Here is a 13,917-nt window from a genome sequence, read left to right as displayed (position 1 = left end):
AATATATTTTTTGTGATTAATTACCAAGAGAATGTTCACATTTAAAAATGAAGTTAACTTGTATGGAACCACAAAGACCTCAAAGAGCCGAAGCCATCTTGAAAAAGAAGAACAAAGCTGGAGGCATCACACTCTGTGATTTCAAACTCCGTATAAAGCTGTAAAAATCAAAACAGTATGATATTGGTATAAAAACAGATACACAGTTCAGAAGAACAAAGGGCCCAGGAATAAACCCACACACTATATGGTCAATTAATTTACAACAATGGAGCCAAGATATGCCTGAGGAAAGGAAAGTCACTTCAATAAATGGTGTTGGGGAAGCTGGGCAGCCACATGCAAATCCTGTCTAACCCTCTCATTCCTTGAAATGATCTCAATTCCTTCCTTGTAGGTTCATGTCTCTTTTTTTTAATTTCCTTTTTTTAAAATGGAGACTTCAGTTTTTATAAAGGTAGTTTTAGGTTCACAGAAAAATTGAGAGGAATGTACAGAGATTTCTCCCACATCCCTGCCCCGACACATGCAGAATCTCCCCCATTAACAGCATCTCCCACCAAAGTGGCGCATTTGTTAGAACTGACGGACCTATGTTGACACATCATTATCACCTCAGAGTTTATGTTAGGGTTCATTCTTGGTGTAAATTTTATGGATATGGACAAATGTACAATGACATGCATCCACCATTACAGTATCATAGAGAGTATTGTGATTTTCTTTTAACTCTAGTCATTTTCGCATTGCTATTTACCTGCTTTATGAGTGTGTGCCCTTCCTCTCTTGTTTATTAAACAAATGAATGCATTGTCTTCTAGACAATGTGAGTAACACTAGATGTAGAGCAGTGAACAAAACAGACCTGTTTTCTGTCCTCCTAGACTTTATAATGAATGAGGCAAGATAAATTGTAAGTAAACAAAAAAAACCCTCTGTAATTTCAAGCAATAAGTTCTGCAAAGGCAAAACACACAACCTGAAGAAGAGTAGAGAGATAGGAAAGCATAACAGAGGGGAACTAAGTTAGATGGTGTGGATGGGGGGAACAGGGTGTGGCCAAGGAAGGCCTCTGAGGAAGTGACATTTAAACAGACAAATGTCTATTTAATGAATGGGTTGGAATTAGGCAGTCCAGAGAAGGGTGGCAGGAAGAATACTCTAAGGAACAGCATCGGTCAAGGCCCTCAGGTAGGAAGGAAGGAGCTCAGTGAATAGGAGGGACTGAAAGAAACCAGAGGAGGCAAAGGTTGAGTTGGGAAAGATGAACCCCTCTAACAAACTAGACCCTGGACTCTTTAAACCTAGGGATCTCATTTGATCCTTTATGTATTATTTTATCTATTTTTAAACCTCACTTGAGGACGATTTTCCATTGCTTTTAGAGAGATGAGGGGAGGGAATGAAGGAGGGAAGGAGAGAGAGATGGGGGTAGGTGGGGAGAGAGAGGAAAAAAGAGAGAGGGGGGAGAGAGAAGCATTGATGTGAGCAAGAAACATCAATTGGTTGCCTTCATGTATGGGTCCTGACCAGGGATCAAACCCACATCCTGGGTATATGTCCAGACTTGGAATTGAACCCATGACCTTTCAGTTTATAGGATGATGCTTTAACCAACTGAGGCACACTGGCCAGGGCTCATTTTCTTTTTTTAAAATATTAGAACTGAATGGTCTCAGTACTGAGCATAGTACTTAACACACAGTCGATACACCAGCATGTTGAAGGATTGGACTACTTTCACACTCTTACTAAGACATCAGAAATGGCATAGAAAATTAGAATAAAGTAAGAAACAACATATAATTAAGCAAAGCTGTTTTAAGACTCTGGTAGGTCCTAGGTACTCTCACTCTCAGATGCCCTACTACTACCACATGACCCAAAATATGCAAAAATAAACCCAGAATTTACCTCAAATATTATGTTATATTATCCTCTCAGAGTTGATTTACCGTTGTTTTTCGTAAAGTTGAATTGTGAGCATTTATAGATAAATACATTAACTTTTATTTTGTAAAGTTTGAGTCAATTTATTTTCAGCTATCAAACATTTTTTCAGACTCTAGAAAGAACTTTCCTGAGCACTTTGCCTAGCAGGCACAAGGCCGTGTAATCAAGGGCTGAACTGGGTAGCGCAAATAGCAAATGCTAGAGATTCAAGGAAGAGACATCAATAAGAGCAAGGAAGCTCACATGCTATATAACTAGTAACCTGTTGATTTGTTGGGCCAGCAACTACAGACCCTAGAAAACAGAGGAAGTAAGAGGGCATCTGAGAGTGAGAGTACCGTTAGTCAGGGCCTAACTTGGACCCCAGAGCAGAGATTAGTAGCTCAATTTTTAGGCAGGACCACAAGAAGCTAGGAAATATTTTGGCAAGTGGAATGGGGAAACTGAGACAGAGAGCTGAACAAATTGGCTGAGCAATTTATAGCCAAATTTGGAAGTCACTTCCCTAAAAGTAACATCTAGACCTCAGCTGTATTTCAGTCCTAGGCCCAGAAAAAGCAGGAAAAGCAGGTGGGCAACACCAGGACTAACGACCCCCTGCCCTGACTGCAGACCGGGACCCTGAAAGGAGACACCTGGAAAAGCTGATGAATACTCGATTAAGATCCTCTCCTAAGACCTTCCTTAAATCCCAGCCTTTAAAAACATAACAAACAAACAAAAACCAAACAGCGAAGGTCCGAACCCCCTGGACCTGTCTCCAAGGCCCCCTTTCCTCTGACTTTCCAGTGAGCCGCAACAGCCTGCCATGGCTCCTCTCTTCCTGTAACAGTTCTAGAGAGCCAAAGTGGCCACACCTGGGCTCTCTCCTGTTGCTTCTTCTACTCCAAGCCCCTTTTTGTTTCGGCTTTAATAAATATACTCTCAAAAACACCCGAACTTGTGTGGTACAAATCTTTCCTGCACGGAGTCAAGAACCCACACACTACAGGCTGGCCCGAGGCAGACCTGCGCTGGTCCTGGTCCCCTTTCTGGTAACAACTTGTAGCACTAGGAGTCTTGGAAATCATGTCTTTTTAAAGTTTGAAGTCCCCAAGAACAGACAGTCAGATTTTACTAGACTAACTGAACCATTCAGAAAAAATATATAGGTCTGATTACCTGGCCTGAGGCATGGCACAAAACGAGAACTGTCAAACACCCAACACTGAGGATACAATGAACAACACAACGGCAGGAAGCGGAGAGGTGGGGAGACTGAGTAGGCCCAAATGCACATTCATTAATGAGGTCAGATTTGAAAAAGGCCACATTGGAAAGAGGAGGGCACAGACAGGGTGAAAGTTCAGACTGCCAGAACGAAATGGCACAGTTTGGGTAATTTCAATAGAAATTTATTTTACACAGTCTGGAGGCTGAGGAGTCCAAGATCAAGGTGCCAACGAGGTAGGTTTCATTCAGAGGCCTCTTCTTTTGGCTTGTAGGTGGCTGTCATCTGATTATGTGTTCACATGACCTCTTCTCGTGGGAACTGGGGAGAGAGGGAAGGAGGAGGAAAGAACGCTAGCTCTCTGGTATTCTTCTTTTAAGAGCACTAATCCCATCATGAGCCACCCACTGTCATGACCTCAGCTGACCCTAAGTAGCTCCCAAAAGCCCCATCCCCACATACTGTCATACTGGGGGTTAACACACAAGTTTTGCGGGAACATAACTCAGTCTATAGCAGAAGCAGACACGTAAAAGAGGAACAAGTGACTGAGTCAAGCCTTGAAAAAAATAAGCACAATTCTTTTTTTTTTTTTTAAAGGCACTGCAATAGTTCAGGAAAGAGCAGGAGTTTCTTATTAGGCAGACCTGGGCTGAATCCCACTTACTAACCATGCAGCCTTGGACATGTTACTTAACAACTCTGAGCCTCAATTTCCACAGCTGTAAAATGCAGATAAAAATGCTCTCTTTTTGTCCTGGCTGGTGTAGCTCAGTGGATTGAGCACAGGCCTGCGAACCAGAGGATCGCAGTTTGATTCCCATGTCAGGGCACATGCCTGGGTTGCAGGCCAGTTCCCTGCAGGCCAACTCCCAGCAGGGGACGCATGAAAGGCAACCATACATTGATATTTCTCTCCCTCTCTCCTTCCCCTCTAAAGATACATACATAAATAAAATCTTTAAAAAATGCTCTTTTTAAGGTTGCTGTAAGAATGAACAGGATAGAGGGTTGAAAGTACCTGGCACACAGAAAAGACCTTGTGAAGTTCTGATGGAGCATGGAAGGGACAGGGATGTAGCTCAGGAGCAGAAGCTGTGATGACAGTGTGTGATGGAAACTGTTGAATGCCGGAATGCACTGTTTCATGGGTACTGGTCTCACTGAATCGGGGGAAGGACTGTGTAACTCCTCCAGTACTTTTCAACTCTGAAGTCCCATTAATCCACATCCCATCTGCTTTGTTACTACCATCAATTCCTGCTTAGCACTGTTACAAACATCATCTCATTTAATCTTCACTATACTCTCACAACCAAATAAAAATAGTAATAGCTATTACTTTTCACATTTGATAGATGTGCAAACCAAAGCTCAAAGAGCTGGATAATATATCCCAAGATCATTCTGCTAGAGAATGACGGAATCTGCATTTGCGTCCAGGACTTCCTGGCTTCCACCTCTGCACAGCTTCCCCGCTCCAACTTTTGTGAAGTTGCGTGTCGATCATACAAATACCAGGAGGAAGATTATAAGAGAAGGCTTGGCTTTGAATGGGCCTATTTCTCCCAGCTTGGACACATCCTGGCTGGGGTATCAATAGAATTTATATATGAGAGGGCTGTTGGCAGCTTTTCAGGGACCATGGAGCCAGGGAGGGTTGCCAGAAGACGGTAGATGGGACACAGTGTTCCGGTTTGTAAAAGGGGGAGAAAGTCGATTCTGCAAACCACAGATGCCAGTCCTGGACAAAGTTCTTGACGGGCAATTTGTGAACATAAAAAAAAAGAGAAGAAAATAATAATTACTAGTCGCTAACAAATATTCACCAAGAAGACTTTATTCCAGATGAAACTCGCTCTCATTTTTTAGACTGAGTCTAATAATGGTGTGTTTTTATTTAGACAATGCATTGTGCTCATTATAATGAGCAAATTAGAGATGTGTAGGCTGGAGAATAAGACAGATGGATCCATAACAAGTTGAAAATTCATTTTCAAGTTAGGAAAGAATTTTAAACTTCATTGTTTCCATAAGATATAATTTTTTATTTATTTACTTTTTAAAATTGAGACAGTTGTAAATTTATACGCAGTTGTAAGAAGTAAAAGACAGAACTCCTCTGCATACTTTGCCTAATTTTCTTCAGTGGTTATATCTTGCAAAACTATAGTATAATGTAAAATTAGGATAGCCACATTGATATTATCCACTGATTTTATTCGGATTTCCCCAGTTTTACTTGTATCCATTGTGCATGTATTAAATTCTATACAATTCTATCAACTATGTAGTATTGCCTATTCACCACCATATCGAGGTACAAAGCAGCTCCAACTGAAAAATCATTTTTAATGGAAGAGATAAAATTTTAACTAAGCCTTGAAGGCAAAGGAGAGGGAAAGTATTTCAGGTAAGAGGAGAGCAAAATGAAAATCAGAGACATGGATAAATATTGGATGTGTGGAAGGGCATTGGTGCTATTAAAGGGAAAGATTGCTGAATTATAGAAGAGGTAATTAGGTTAGTTAGATAAGATGTATAGCCACATTATAAAGGGCCTTGAACACCAGTGACCATATCACTCATATTAAAAATAGTATACCACCTAACTCTTAGAAGGCATTCAGATATTCATCCTCATGGCCAATGGTACAAAGAGGCATCCGTGTTTTGTACTTTTGGTTCCCTCTACCCAAACCACTGTTCTCCAGATACTAAGGTCTGGTTCCATGTCAGGATTCAAGTCTAGTTGAAGGTCACCTCCACAGGGAAGCCTTCCCTGACCACCTATCTTAGAATACCCATCCTGCTCACTCTACCCCAGCTCCCTGCTTTATTTCTTTCATAGCACTTATTATTTTTTAAAAACTGATGTGTTTGTTTACTTGATTATTATTTTTCCCCATATAAGTTTTGTGAGAAGAGAAAACTTAACTGTTTTGCTTACTGCTGTACCCCCTTGCTGAGAAAAGCACCAGCACACAGTAGGTGCTTAACAGCTGTTGAATGAATAAACAGGCTGCCTTCAGAAATTGTGGCATATACTGTTTTGAAACTTCCTTGGTGTTGGCATCCTTCTTGCTATTTCCCTTCCTATTCTCTCCAACTTTGTGGGTTCAGAATGAACAAATATGAAACAGGGAGATTCATCATTACTCCTCACTCACTTCAAACCAAAGAAAAAGCACATGCTGAGGAGTGAAAGAAAAGAAAGGTATTATTTGTTAATATGTGATTGAGCTCAAAAAAGGCCATTCACTGATTTACAGACTTGTGCCCAGATTAAGCATCAGGCAGCCACCAAGAGACCCTATCTTCGGAGAACTCAGCATACTGTGGCAGACAGGCATGTAAAATTATAGTAAGTGTGAAAAGTACAATAATGCAGGCGGGAACTAGGTGCCACTCTGACAGCTCCTGAACATCTGAGTCAGAAAAGGATTAGTAGAGAAGATAACATTGAGACTGGGACTAGAAACAGGAGTAGGTTATTTACCAGGTGATCAATCATAACTAGGAAAACACTGAATCATAGGGCAGCTTTACATACCCTGGAAGATAAGTCTACACTACTCCCCACAAGTTTTTCTCTTTCCTTCCTGCTCCCATCCTCCCTTTCTTCCTTCCTTACATCACTCAATAGTTTTTCAGCATCTATATCTGTCTGGAGAGATACAAACAGGCAGATTCATCTCCTGGACCTCAAGGTGTTCCAAGATACAGGCACCAGAATTTCCACTCTGGAATCAGACCCTGGGTTCAAATCCCACCTCCCCAGCTCACTAGCTTTGTGAACTATGGAAGTAACTCAACTTCTCTACGTCTCATCTTTCTCATCATAAAATGGGGATAATAATACGACTGTACAAACCTTGTAGGGTTGCCTTGTATACAGTAAGTGTTCAGTTAATATGGCTATTATTTTCAATCAACTATTAAAAGTTATGGGACTTATGTCATCTGATTTCTCAGCAGAAACATTTCAGGCCAGAAGGTATTGCCATGAACTATTCAAGGTGATGAAAAGCAAGGACCTACAACCAAGACTACTTTACACAGCAAGGCTATCATGCAAATTGAAGGAGAAATAAAGAGCTTCCTAGACAAGAAAAAGCTAAAGGAGTTTGTTAATACCAAACCAGTACCACAACAAATGTTAAAGGGCTTGTTTGAAGAAGAAGAAAAAAAACCCAGAGGAAAATAGTTAAAAAATAAAGTGGCAATAAATACATATCTATCAATAATCACTTAAAATATAAATGGCTTAAATGCTCCAATCAAAGGATACAGGGTAGCTGAATGAGTAAGAAAGCAAGATCCATACCTCTGCTGCCTCCAAGAGACTCACCTTGGAATGAAAGACACAGACTAAAAGTAAAAGGATGGAAAAGATATTTCATGTGAATGGAATACTTTGAGCAATACTCATATCCAACAAAATAGAATTTAAAACAAAGGCTACAGTAAGAGACTAAGGAGGATACTACTTAATGATAAAGGGAATGATCCAACAAGAGGATATAACCCTAATAAATATTCATGCACCCAACATAGCAGAACCTAGATATGTAAAGCACATCTTGATGGACATAAAGGGAGAGACTGACAGAAATACTGTCACAGTAGAAAATTTTTAACACCCCATTGACTTCAATAGAGAGATCTTTCAGACAGAAAATCAGAAAGGAGACAGCAGCCTTAAATGACACACTAGATCAAATGGATTTAATTAATATCTCCAGAGCATTTCACCCCAAAGCAGCAGAAAATACATACTTTTTAAGTGCATGTGGAACATTTTTTAAGATAGATCATGTTAGAAAACTAAACAAGTCTCAATAAATTTAAGAAGATGGAAATCATATCAAGCATCTTCTCTGACCATAATGCTATGAAACTAGAAATCAATCACAAGAAGAAAACTGAAAAATACACAAAGACATGGAAGCTAAAAATAACATGTTATTAAACAATGAATGGGTCAAAAATGAGATCAAGGAAGAAATGAAAAAATGCCTTGAACACAATGACCCAAAGTCTGTGGGACATAGGGAAAGCAATCCTACGTGGGAAATTCATAGCTTTATAGGCCCGTCTCAAGAAACAAGAAAAAGCTCAAATAAACAATCTAACTGTACACTTAAAGAAACTTGAAAAAGAACAATAAAGTTCAAAGTGAATAGAAGGAAGGAAATAATAAAGATCACAGCAGAAATAAACAAAATAGAATCTAAAAGAAAGATACAAAAGATCAACGAACTTAAGAGCTGGTTCTTTGAAAAGATAAGCAGGATTGACAAAACTTTAACCAGACTTATGGAGAAAAAAGGAGAGAAGACTAAAATAAATAAAATCAGAAATAAAAGAGGAGATATAACAAGTGATACCAAAGAAATACAAAGGATTGTAAGAAAATATTATGAATAACTATATGCCAACAAATTGGACAATCTGTATGAAATAGATAACTTCCCAGGAACATATCATCATCTAAAACCAAATCAGAAAGAACCAGAGAATCTGAATAGACAGATTAAACATAGTGAAATTGAAGGAATATCAAAAAACTCCCAACAGACAATAACCCTGGACCAGATGGCTTCACATGTGAATTCTACCAAACATGAGAAGAAATGCCCCTCCTTCTCAAACTACTTCTCAAACTACTAATGCCCCTCCTTCTCAAACTACTTCTTTTTTAAAGTATTTTTTAAAACTTGTATTTATTTTCAGAGAGAGGGGGAAGGAGGGAGGGAGAAAGTGAGGGAGAGAAATATTGGTTTGCGAAACATCAATCAGTTGTCTCTTGCACACCCCCAACTGGGGACCCAGCCTGCAACCCAGGCATGAGCCCTGACTGGAAACTGAACCAACAATGTTTCAGTTCACAGGCTAGTGCTCAATCCATTGAGCCACACCGGCCAGGGCTGAAATTGTTTAAAAAAATTCAAGAGGAGGGAAGTCTCTCAAGCTCATTTTATGAGGCCAGCTTTATCCTAATTCCAAAACCAGATAAAGACACTGCAAAAAAAAAAAAAAAAACCTGGGAAATTATAGGCCAATATCCCTGATGAACATAGATGCTAAGATCCTCAACAAAATATTAGCAAACTGAATACAGCAATATGTCAAAAGATTATATAATGTAATCAAGTGGGATTTATTCTGGGAATGCAAGGTTGGTACAACATTTACAAATCAGTAAATGTAATACACTACATAAACAAAATGAAGGATAAAAACAACATGATCATATCAATAGACATAGAAAAAGCATTTGATAAAATCCAGCACCCATTTATGATAAAAACTCTTGGCAAAATGGGAATAGAGGAAACACTACTAAACGGAATAAAGGCCATATATGACAAACCCACTGTCAGCATCATACTCAACAGGCAAAAACTGCAAGTGTCCCCTTTAAGATCAGGAACAAAACAGGGAATGTCCACTTTCACCTCTCTTATTCAACACAGTACAGGAAGTCCTGGTCACCGCAATCAGACAAGGAGAAGAACTAAAAGGAATCCAAGTTGGAAAGAAAGAAGTGAAACAGTCTTCATTTGCAGATGACATGATACTGTACATAGAGAACCCTAAAGATTCCATCAAGAAACTACTGGAACTGATAAATGAGTTCAGTAAAGTGTTTGGACACAAAATTAATATCCAGAAATCAGTTGCATTTTATATGCCAATAGTGAACTAATAGAAAGGGAAATTAAGAAAACAATCCCATTCACAATTGCTTCAAAAAGAATAAAATACCTAGGAATAAATCTAACCATGGATGTAAAAGACCTGTACTCCGAAAATGGTAAGACACTGAAACAAGAAATTGAAGAAGATACAAATAAGTAGAAGCACATATTGTGTACATGGATAGGAAGAATTAACATCATTAAAATGTCCACACTACCCAAAGCAATCTATAGATTCAACACAATTGCTATGAAGACCCAATGATGTGTCTCACAAAACTAGAACAAATATTTCAAGAATGTATATGGAACCACAGAAGGCCCTGAATAGTAACAGCGACCTTGAGAAAGAAGAACAAAATTAGAGGAATCATGATACCAAATATCAAACTATACTGTAAGGTCACAGTAATCAAAACAGCATGGTATGGGCATAAAAACAAACACATAGGTTAACAATGAAACAGAATAGAGAACCCAGGAATAAACCCACACCGTTACAGCCAATTAATACTTGAGAGAGGAAGGAAGCACATGCAATGAGCTAAAGATAGGTCATTCAATAAATGGTGTTGGGAAAACTGGACACATACATGCAGAAAAATGAAACTAGACCACCTTCTTATGCTACACAAGAATAAGTTCAAAATAGATTCAAGACTTAAATGTTAGATCTGAAACCATAAAAATTCTAGAGGAAAATATAGGCAGCAAAATCTCATTGTTCATAGCAATATTTTATCTTATGTATCTCCTTAGGCAAAGGAAACAAAAGAAAAAAGTAACAAATGGGACTACATCAAACTAAATATTTTTTGCACATCAAAGGAAACCATCGACAGTATAAAAAGACAACACACTGAGTGGGAAAACATATTCGCTGATACATTTGATAAGGGGTTAATTTACAAAAATGAATAAAGAATTTATAAACCTTACCTCCCCAAACACACAACCAATTTAAAAAATGGGCAAATGACGTAAATAGATACTTCTTCAAAGAGGACATACAGACAGCCTATAGACATATGAAAAGATGCTCAACATCACTAACCATCAGAGAAATACAAAATAAAACCACAATGAGATATCATCTCACACCTGTCAGAATTGCCATCATCAATAAATCAACAAATAACAAGTGCTGGTGAGGATGTGGAGAAAGGGGAACGCTTTTGCACTGTTGGTAGGAATGGAGATTGGTACAGCCACTGTGGAAAGCAGTATGGAGATACCCCAAAAAATTAAAAGCGTAACTGCCTTATGACCCAGCGATTCCACTTCTGGGAATTTATCCAAAGAAACCCAAAACACCGATTTGAAAGAACATAAGCACCCCTATGTTCATTGCAGCATTATTTACAATCGCCAAGATGTGGAAGCAGCCCAAGTGTCCATCAGAGGCTGAGTGGACTAAACAACTATGGGACATTTACACTACACAATGCTACTTGGCTGTAAAAAAAAAAGTTTTACCCTTTGGGACAGCATGGATGGATCTGGAGAACATTATGCTAAGTGAAATAAGCCAGGCAGAGAAAGACAAATGCCATATGATTTCACCCATATGTGGAATCTAATAAACAAACTGAACTAACATGCAGAACAGTGACAAAGTCATAGATAGAGAGCAGGTTGACAGTTATGGGTGGCTGAGGTTAGTTATGGGTAGAGAGAGGTAGCAAAAAGGAAAAAGGACTCATAGAACCGGACAACAGTATGGTGATGGGGATGGGGAGGAGGGAAGGGAGGCAAATGATAATGGGAAATACAAGTTATGGGACTAGAGAAGAGGGAAAGAAAGAAGCACAGGATCCCAATGTTAATCACAATCACATCCTTCCATAGGTATTTTGATATCTTTTATTAGCTTCTTTTTATTTATACTGAAGTAATTTATTTTTATGGCCAAATTCACTTATTTTTCTGGTTAATCAGTTTGCATAGGTTGTATATCAATACAAGGCTTTAATTTGGTTTTCCAAATTTTTTTCTCATGCTTGGGAGAGGCAGATGATGGCCCCACAGAGTCCCTACGAAGTATGAGTGAGGATGAGGATCAGTCTTCTGGGAAGGGGCGCCACCAGGTGGTTGGATCTGGGGTAGAGCAGAGGCCTTCACACATGCCTGCTGGGAACCGGTGGGAAGCAATGTGACTTGCTTGGTAAGAACTCTAACACACCAGATGACTCTTTTTTGCTGATATGTGGAAAATATAGGTCCAATGTTGATGGGAAATATGAATCGTAATCCCCCAATAACTGGAAATCCAGATTTTATAAAAATTCTCCTAACATTTTAATAATGGCAAGTAATTAAAAAAATGTTGAAGTCTGCAGGCAGGACTCAGCTCACGAGGGACCATGAGCTTGGCCTCTGGGTGTTCACTGTTCCAGGTGCAAACAGCCTCTGGGCCTCCTACACTCTCCCTTACAGGGGAGGAAACAACGCTTGAAGCCACCACAGAACTGGATGTAGAAGCAACAGGACTAGAACTGTGCTGACAAAGCCAGCGTAATCTTGTCACAGGTCGGATTTAAGCATTTATTTCTCTACCAGTCAAAGTCCTCTAAGGGCCAACATCTTGCACCAAGGACTATCGCTTCTGAAGTCTTATTGCAAAGAAAGGAAGTAGAAAGCCAGGATTTGCGGGTTTTAATTTTTAGTTTGAATGGTTTTTATTTTTCTCTCTTCTCTCACTTTCCTCTTTTTTCTTTCTAGCTAGGTGGGCTGCAGGATGGGTGCAGGTTGGAGGTGGACACCTCCCCTACCACTGGCCTCCAGGGTCCCCTGGGGAGGGAGGAATGTGGGTGGGGGACTACCCCACCCGTGCGCCCCAGGCTGTAACCAAAGTTCAAGTTTGGTGAACAGAAGACCTCAGAGGTGAAGAAGACAGTCAGGAAAGCAAGTTGTTTCAGGTGAATCCACGGTTCATCTGCATCTGTGCTGCATGGGAGTGAGTAATACAGCTTTTCAGGTTTAACAAAACACAGCCTTTCCATTACACACTACCTGGGTGGCTTGTAATGTGGGCAGAGTGGGGAGGAAGAGCAAACTTTGGGGAGCATGGAGGGAGGGATTCCAGCAGTTTGTAAACATGAGCTGGGGAACTAGTTTACATGAGAGAAGCTTCAAACCTGGGTAAGAAAAATTAAGTTCTTAAACTGTCTTTATCCATTTCCTTTCCTTTTTAAAGGGTGTGTGTCCAGGGGTGGTGGTGGCTATTAGCCCTCCTTTTTTTTTTTTTTTGGTAGAAAATGGCTAATTGACAGCAAAAGGGACTCACTGATGGGTTAGCAACGGGGTGGGGAGAAAACCAGCTGAAATTCCCTTCGCCTCCATCTCTTCTCACAGGGTCCAGTGTGAGCAGTCTCTGATTGCTTAGAGGAACTTGAAACAATTTGTGAAAAGACCTGACATTGAAGATGATAACTTGAGTTAATAACCAAGGAGGAAGTGGCCTCATCAGGCAAGGAGTTCTGAATACATTAGAAGGAGGTATTACTAAAGACTAATTATGATGTCTCACATCAAAGAAAGTCATAAGGCAAAGAAACCCAAACAGAAACTCATGTTTTCTTGCAGTGGGGGTTGGCTAAGTTGTCATTTCCAAGTGGAAGATGCCAGAAAGTTTAGTAAGAGAGCAATTTTCCAGACAGGTACATTGGGGAAAATACTATTATGGTGAGACTACACTAAGCCCCAACGTTGTGACAGTAACTAATGATCTCTTTCCCACTCAGATCGAGTCTTAGAAAACATTTTTATTTGCTACATGAAAGGGTTCATAGAACTCATCGAAGGCCTAAGTGCCAAAGTGTTTAGTACTGCCCGAGTAGAGAATCAGCACCAATGACAAGCACAGACCTTCCAGTTAGAAACAGGCCCTTCTAGCAAGGCAGGACTTAATATGCACATCCTTTTGTTAAGCTGCTGATCCAATAGCCCGCATGAAATTTAGTGTCTTTGATGATGTCTCATTTTATCCCCCGAGCATATCACAATTCCCAGCACATGAGACTCAGTAACTATTTGTGGGATGTATTGTTG

The sequence above is a fragment of the Sturnira hondurensis genome, unplaced genomic scaffold (genome assembly GCF_014824575.4).
Source record: "Sturnira hondurensis isolate 20B ecotype Veracruz unplaced genomic scaffold, ASM1482457v3 Scaffold0000880, whole genome shotgun sequence".
NCBI lineage: Eukaryota > Metazoa > Chordata > Mammalia > Chiroptera > Phyllostomidae > Sturnira > Sturnira hondurensis.
Note: the sequence above shows the minus strand (reverse complement) of the source record.